At 38.8% G+C, this 8,155-nt stretch overlaps 1 non-coding gene across 1 annotated transcript; it reads left to right on the top strand.

Annotated features, from left to right (window-relative positions):
- Nucleotides 1–392: 392 nt before the first annotated feature.
- On the top strand, nt 393–499 carry LOC133312350 (small nucleolar RNA R71). Its single transcript, XR_009751670.1, has one exon. It is a non-coding gene; the product is annotated as a small nucleolar RNA R71 (small nucleolar RNA).
- Nucleotides 500–8,155: the final 7,656 nt, after the last annotated feature.

Below are 8,155 nucleotides of genomic sequence, written 5' to 3'. Positions count from 1 at the left end.
AACATAACACACCAAGGCTGTGGAAGGACAGTCTGTTGAGTCATGATGATCACCACATGCTGAGCATAGTTCAAATTTTAGGGGCAGTGAGTTGTAAGACATCAGCTCTTGGCTGTTCTTTGTTAGCTTTCAAGCTCTTTACTTCATTCATCAGTGCAGCCAGTTGGGCCTCTATGGCAGTTTGTTTATCCAACTCTAATATGCCTGGCCTCCTGACTGGATTCATTTTTTCCAGTGGCCACTGAAGACAACGTTCTGCAGTACCCTATATGATCTCACATTTGGATTCAAGAGTTCTTGTGAAAAAATATCCTCCTACAGCAAAATCTAAATGTGATTGAGAAGTATGGTCAATTCCCTTATAAAAAGATTGTAAAACTCCTCATTTCTCTACCCCATGGTTAGGACATTTTCTGATAATGTCCTTATATCTCTCCCATGCTTCATAAAGATTCTTTCCATAAAACATTCTGAAGTTAGAGAGCTCTGCTCTAACGGGACATAGGGAGGAATCTCTCTATGAACTTGTTAGAGAGTTCTTCCCATAAATGTATGGATCCAGATGTGAGGGATTTCATCCAAATCTTGGCTTTTGAGCCCAAAGAGTGAGGGAATAGCCTCATTCTCATACTCTCTTCTGTTACACCTTCTATTCTAAAATCATCACAAATGTCATGAAAATTATTAAGGTGTGTGAAAGGATCTTTTGCAGGGAGTCCATTGAAAACTCCAGCTTTCCAAATCATATTAAACATGATAGACTTTAACTCAAAGTTAAGAGCTACAACAGGAGGGATGATTACTTCTCTTTCTGGTCTGTTCCTTGAAGGAGCAGCCAGAGCCCTGAAGTTTTGTTCCAGAGGAATCTCTTCATTGTTGTTATTATGATCAGCCATGTTCGGTTCAAAAAAAATTTCTCTGAGATTCCTTCTTCTCCTGTGAAAAGTGCGTTCTGGTTCAGGATCAAAGAAAAACACAGGTATTTCAGTGAAATTGTGAGAATTAGCTTCAGATTCTTCAATCATAAACCATATAACATACACAGTATAAACAATAAAGTATATAACAAAGAATAATGAATGATATATTAACAAAGTATGAAATAAAACAATTTAAGGAAAAATTTTAGTGTAAACTATTCCCGGCAACAACACCAAAAACTTGTTGGGTGTGAACTTGTTGGTTGCTTATATGTTCTTTTCAGGACGTTCCCTGTATTTAGTTCATCAAGAGAAAACACATTCGTTATCTTGATTTCAACCCAAGTGCACAAGTGCACGCATCAAGTAATAAATGGGATTATTAATGCCCAGATTATCCACGAGGATAGAACTCTAAATAATACCTTGAACTGTTTTACAAAGAATTAAATGAAAAGAAAAGACAGTATTTAAAATGTTTGGTCATTCGTTCCCTACTATCTTGAAAACGTTCATCAAAGACAGTAAGTTTAGTCTAACTTCAAACAATTCCTCACGTCTTTATATATCACATCCTTCTTGATGTGAGAAGGAATGACAATATTCATTGGAGTTTTGGTGTTATAGTCACAAGATTTATGAAAGGAAATAACTAAAAGATAACAATATTTAAGAGACAACAATATGAATGGATAAAAGTAAAACAGTTTTTAACACAAGGAACAGATCCACTGTTCCATTCTTAAATAGCTATATTCTGAACCTAAGACTTAACCCTTCTGAATTTGTTCAGGTCTTTTCACTGCCAACTCTATTTCCTTAGCTCATGAACTTTAATGGCTCACAAGTTTCCATATTGCTATGGCTCCCTTGACTCCAACAGTTACTAAGTTCAGAACCTTCAGTGAACGAGGTGGTTCCTTATTCCTAAGGCAACCAGTAGTGTTGTTTTCACAACACTACCTTCCTCCTCTGATTAAGTTGTCTGAAATCCCTTCCTTATGAAAGTTCCTTTCTCAGTTGGAGTTCAATTTCCATTGATATGCAAAGAATAAAGCACACTTAAATCACATAAATACAAAAGCTGTAGTGCAAACGTTTTGAATATAGTTCTTTAAGAACTTCACTGCTTTTCCGTTCCACAAATAACTTAGCCCATGGCTATAACAATAAACATAATTATTCCAAACAAAAATCCCATAGACCCGAGATTCAGTTCAGAGATAACGAATGGAAGAGAAGAGAAGTAACAACTTATATTAATAAGAAACAAGATTAGGTTACAACAAAATAAAATGGAGAAGTATGGTAATTGCTCGTGAGGAGTCTCAAATGGGTGATACAAAATAGAGGAAGGGTTGCTGTCACTTAACTATTGCTAAAAACTATACAACTGTACAGTAGAAACTAAAACTGAAACTAAGTGATCTCTTCTTAAGGAATTCTATCCTTTCTTCGTGTTGGAACGTCCTATTTATAGGCTAGAAGAGTGGATGGAAAAACTTGTAATTTTATTTGAGTTGCTTTCTTGACTGCATGGAAGGGGCGGTGTGAATAACGCTCTTTTGAGAGACAAAATGCTGGATGTGACATTTATTATTGAGATTTGCCTTTCCTTCTGCACTCCCCGTGCTTATTCTTTCTCTCACCCAATGGTAACTCTTTATTCTCTGCTGCGCACGTTTCTTTCTGCTTTTTGGAAGCTTCTTTTCAACGTTTACTGCAAAGAGGCCAAAGAGATTAAGTTAGTGGAGCAGGTGTATTTAATGAATCAATCTGTTCCCTTTTTTCCTATATTTCTCAAATGATTACCTCATCATCCGTTCCTTACTGTGTTTTTGTTTTAAAGATCTAAACATGTGTTTTTAATGCAAAAGTTGGTCACCAGATGAAGGAACGTATGGATTTTTATTGCCAAAATGAGCTGAGATGGGAACGAATTTTCGTCCCATCATTTGACAAACCTACAAACAATCTTTCTTAAGAAGAATTTTTGTACCTTTCGTGCAGTGATAGTTGCTATGGGCTCCGCCTCTATCCACTTTGTAAAGTAATCTGCAGCAACAATCAAATATTTAACTCTGCATGCTGCTATAGGAAGTGAACCTAAAAGATCCATCCCCCACTTATAAAATGGCCATGGAGAGGAAATTGTGAATAACTTTTCCGGGGGAGATTTGTAGACATTAGAAAATTTCTGGCATTGTTCACATTTTTGGACATGTCTTCTAGAGTCTTCCCCCATAGTAGGCCAAAAATACCCTGCACGAATGTCTTTTCTCGCTAATGACTTTCCTCCAATATGGTGTTCGTTGAAGTCTTCATGGATTTTCTCCAGGACATACTCGGTAGCCGGTGAGGCTATACATTTCAATAAAGGCGAGTTAAGCCCTCTTTTATTTAGTTGTCCCTCTAAAATCACAAACCATGCCACCTTCCATATCAATGTAGTGGCTTCTTTTTTATCTTCAGGTAATTCTCCATTCTTTAAAAAGGAAATAATTGGGTCCATCCAAATACCTTCCTCTATCCTCCATACAATACTCGAGGCCAGGATATTTTGTTGTATTATGGTCCTCAAGTTTCCCGTGGACTTAGTACTTGCTAGCTTGGAAAGTACATCTGCTCGAACATTGTCATTTCTCTGATATGCTTTACTCGGATCTCTTTGAATTCTTTCATCAAGTCTTGCACTTTTACCAAATATTTTATCATGATCTCCCCTTTGCCTGGTAAGCACCATTGATCTGTGATGTTGCTAATTGCGAATCACTATACACTTGCAGGAACTCGGCTCCGAGCTCTTTAGCATGAATAAGCCTTGCAATCATCTCCTCATATTCAGCTTGATTGTTACTTGTGAGGATGCATCTTTGTTTAGCTTCCACCAACAATTTGCTTCTTCATTTTCGGGGTAGGTCATCTCTACTACAAAGTATGCTAACACTTGTGCTTTTATTGCCGCCCGAGCTTCAAAACCAATATCAAACTCTGAAAGTTCAACTGCCCATGCGACCATCCGCCCTGCCAGGTTCGGCTTCCTCAATAACTGCTTTATAGGCTGGTTAGTCCTGGCGATTACATGGTGACACAGAAAATAAGATCGGAGCCTCCTTGTCGTTATTACCAATGCAAACGCCACCTTCTCAACACACTAATAACAAATTTTAGCACCTTGCAGCATTTACCTATGAAATACGCAGGTTTCTGACCTCCATCTTCTCTTTCTCGAATAAGAACCGAGCTAATTGCATCCTGCGAAATAGACAAATATAAGTATACAATTTTACCTGGTTTCAGCTTGCTGAGGATAGGAATGGATGCTAATATTTGCTTCAGGTTTTGGAAAACAACTTCACACTTTTCCCTCCACTCAAAATTATGCCCCTTTTTAAATAGTTGAAACATTGACAACGATATCTGAACTGACTTGGCCAAAAATGTGGACAAAGCTGTTACTCGCCCATTCAACTTCTGAACCTCACTAACACTCCTTGGGCTTTGCATCTTTAACACTGCTCAACATTTATCTAGATTTTCATCAATTCCTCTTTCTCTCAACAAAAAACCAAAAACTTCCCTGCGGGAACCCCAAATGCATTTTTGGTCGGATTTAGCCGCATATTGTGTTTTCTAATATGTTCAAAAGCTTCCTCTAAGTCAGATAAGTGTGTTTTGCTATCTACCGACTTCAATATCATGTCATCGATATATACTTCTAACATCCTTCCTATCTGCTCTTTAAACACCTTGGTTATCATCTTCATATAAGTGGCTCTTGCGTTCTTCAAGCCAAAAGGCATCATATTGTAATAGTAAACTGCTTCCTCCTTTATAAAAGTTTTCTTTTCTTGATCTTCCTTCAACATTGATATTTGATTATATCCCGAGTTTACACGTCAATAAAAGAGAGGACTTTGTAGCCGGAAGCACGGTCTACCAAGTGATCAATACTTGGAAGAGAAAAAGGATCTTTAGGACAGACTTTATTCAAGTCTGTATAATCTGTGCACATCCTCCATCTCCCATCTGGCTTCTTTATCAATATCGGGTTCGCTAGCCACATTGTATATTCTATTTCACGTATGAACCTTGCTTCTAACAACTCTTTAGTTTTTTCTTCAATTGCTTTCCTCCTTTCTGGGCAGAACTTCTTCTTCTGGGCCACCAGCTTAGAACTGAGTATTACCGATAAGCAATGACATTACAAAGCTGGATCTATGCCGGGCATATCTGACAGCCTCCAAGTAAACAAATCTGCATTCTTCCTTAGCAATTCTCTTTACCTGCTAGCCACTTTGACCTCTAACTCAGAACCCATTTTTATGACTTGCTCGGGAAATAATCCGAGTTGAAACTCAACCATTGTCCCGATGGGTTCTAGTCTTTCTCCTTTGCTTTCAACTTGGGGATCAAGAAGCCCGACTAATATCACTTGAGATTCCTTGCTTTCTTTCGTTTTTATTTTTCTTTCTTCTTCATCTTTCTCTGCTTTGATTTTCTCCGGCTTGACTTCCTTCTCCACTTTGTTACCTTTTTACTTTCTTGAGGAATCCTCAAACTCATGTTGTAACAACTTTGGGCTACGACTTGATCCGCCTTCACTGTGGCCGTAGTCCGACCTTTCGCTACAAACTTCATGGCTAACTGATCTATAAACAAAACTATCTTAAATTTCTTCATGAACGGCTTGCCAAGAATAACATTATAAGCAGACACAAGATCCACTACTGCTAATGACAAAGTCACTGTCTTATGAGTAGGTGCCTTTCGTAATGTTAATCTCAAAGAAATATACTTCAAAGGCTTAATTTTGTCTCCTGTAAATGCCAGCAGGTCTGCTCCACAAGGCTCCAACTGATCATGATCCAAATCCAATAGCCTGAATGCATCCCAAAAAATAATATCCACACAACTTCCCGGATCCACTAACATTATATCTACTCGATAGTTTCCTAGGAGCCTAGAAATGACCAATAGATCATCATGCTCTGGGTCTAGAACTTCATCATCTAAATCATCAAAAACCATACGCTTGCCTGTTTTCCTCCTTTCTTCTTTATATTGAGGTCTCTTTGAAATCACCGTACAAGTTTTCAAAAAAAAAATTCGAGCATTTCCCGATTCACCTCCCCCAACTCGCCCTCCGGCTATTGTGCAAACATGCTCGACTTGGACATAATTGGATGGGGGTGACTATGCTTCCGTCTTTTGTCTTTCTTTATCTCATTTCTTCTTTCTCTCGCCGGGAAACAGTTTCTGTCTTGCCTTTTATATCTAGATTCCCCTTCTTTACATCCATCTACTATTCCTCTTTGTATATACTTCTGAAGCTTTCCTTCTCTAATTAACTACTCAATAGCATTGCGCAAATTACAGCAGTCATTTGTGAAATGCCCATAACCTCTGTGAAACTCACACCACTTGGACCTATCTGCCTGTGCATAAGTCAATCTGATAGGTGGCGGCCCCAAGACATTTTTCATCTCTGTGTTCATTACTTCTTTCAAAATTTATGCTTTAGGAGCATTTAACAGAGTGAATTCCCCCTTAAATCCCTCTATGAACCTCTCTCCAACTAGACGAGGTCTTATTTCTTCCATCTGCCCCTTTCAAGCGGGCCCATCTGGTCTTCTACTTTGTGTGGCTTCTCGAAAACCACTTTCAATCTCCTTTTGGGATGCGCAAAATTCTTCTAAATCAATATACTTTCGAGTTCTTTCTAACAGTTTTTCTTTTGTGGCTGGAATCAATTTTGCTAGAGAATTTGCTAGGCCGCCTGGTTGCAACCCAGTAGTAAATAATAACAAGTACATTTGATTTTCTAAGCCTTTAACTTGTCTGGCTTCAGATTGAAAACACTCGTAGTACTCTCTTAACTTCTCCCCAGGTTTTTGCCTTACTCCACACAAATTATGAGTAATTTTTGGTTGTGGTCCACAATGGGCGAACTGTTAGGTAAATTGCGTCGCCAACTCAACCTAACTGTCAATTGAATTCTCCGGCAATGTGGTAAACCACTCTAGAGCTTGCATCCTCAGAAAAATCGGAAAGGTTCTACATAACAGCGAATTTGTTTCCCCACAAAGCGACATTGTTGCTCAAAAGACAGTTATAAAGCCACGAGGATCTGAGCTTCCGTCATATGCCTTCATATCATTTGGTTGTTTGAATCAACTCTGAATTTGTTCCGCCCTTAAACTCCAAGACAAAGGTGCTCCATATGATCCTTGTATAGTCGGTACTGCTTGGATCTGCGATTGAAATGGTTGATATAATGCCACCATTGCATGTGAGTTCCCATTATATGGTGCCACCATTCTATGCGAGTTCCCATGACAGGAAAGTAGATAGTGTTTGATGATTTAGATGATGAAGTTCTAGACCCGGAGCATGATGACCCATTGGTCATTTCCACGCTTTTAGCAAACTATCGAGTAGATAGAATGTTATTAGATCCAGGAAGTTTCATGAATATTATTTCTTGGGATGCATTCAGAAGATTGGACTTGGATCATGATCACTTAGAGCCTTGTGGAGCAGACTTGTCGGCATTTACGGGAGACAAAATTAAGCCATTGGGGTATATTTCTTTGAGATTGACATTAGCAAAGGCACCTATTCATAAGATGGTGACTTTGTCATTGGTAGTAATGGATCTTGTGTTTGCTTATAATGTTATTCTTAGCAAGCCATTCACGAAGAAATTTAAGATATTTTTTCCTATAGATCAGTTAGCCATGAAGTTTGTAGCGAAAGATGGGAATACAGCCACAGTGAAGGCGGATCAAGTCGTAGCCCGAAGTTGTTACAACATAAGTTTGAAGATTCCTCTAGAAAGTAAAAAAGGTAACAAAGTGGAGAAGAAAGTCGAGTCGGAGGAAATCAAAGCAGAGAAGGGGGAAGAAGGAAGAGAAATAGAAACGAAAGAAGGCAAGGAATCTCAAGTGATGTTAGTAGGGCTTGATCCTCGAGTTAAAAGCAAAGGAGAAAACATGGAACCCATCGGGACAATGGTTGAGTTTCAACTCGGATCATTGCCCGAGCAAGTCATAAAAATGGGTTCCAAGTTAGAGGTCGAAGTGGCTAGCAGGTTAAGAGAATTGCTAAGGAAGAACGCATATGTGTTTGCTTGGAGGCCATCAGATATGCCCGGCATAGATCCGGCTTTGTCATGTCATCGCTTGTCGGTAATACCCGGTTCTAAGTCGGTGGCTCAGAAAAAGAGGAAGTTC

This window comes from Gastrolobium bilobum, unplaced genomic scaffold, assembly GCF_033153095.1.
Source record: "Gastrolobium bilobum isolate Gb01-03AN ecotype WA unplaced genomic scaffold, APGP_CSIRO_Gbil_v1 utg5831, whole genome shotgun sequence".
NCBI classification, from domain to species: Eukaryota; Viridiplantae; Streptophyta; class Magnoliopsida; order Fabales; family Fabaceae; genus Gastrolobium; species Gastrolobium bilobum.
The sequence above is the reverse complement of the archived record's forward strand: the minus strand, read 5'-3'. Positions and strand labels throughout refer to the sequence as shown.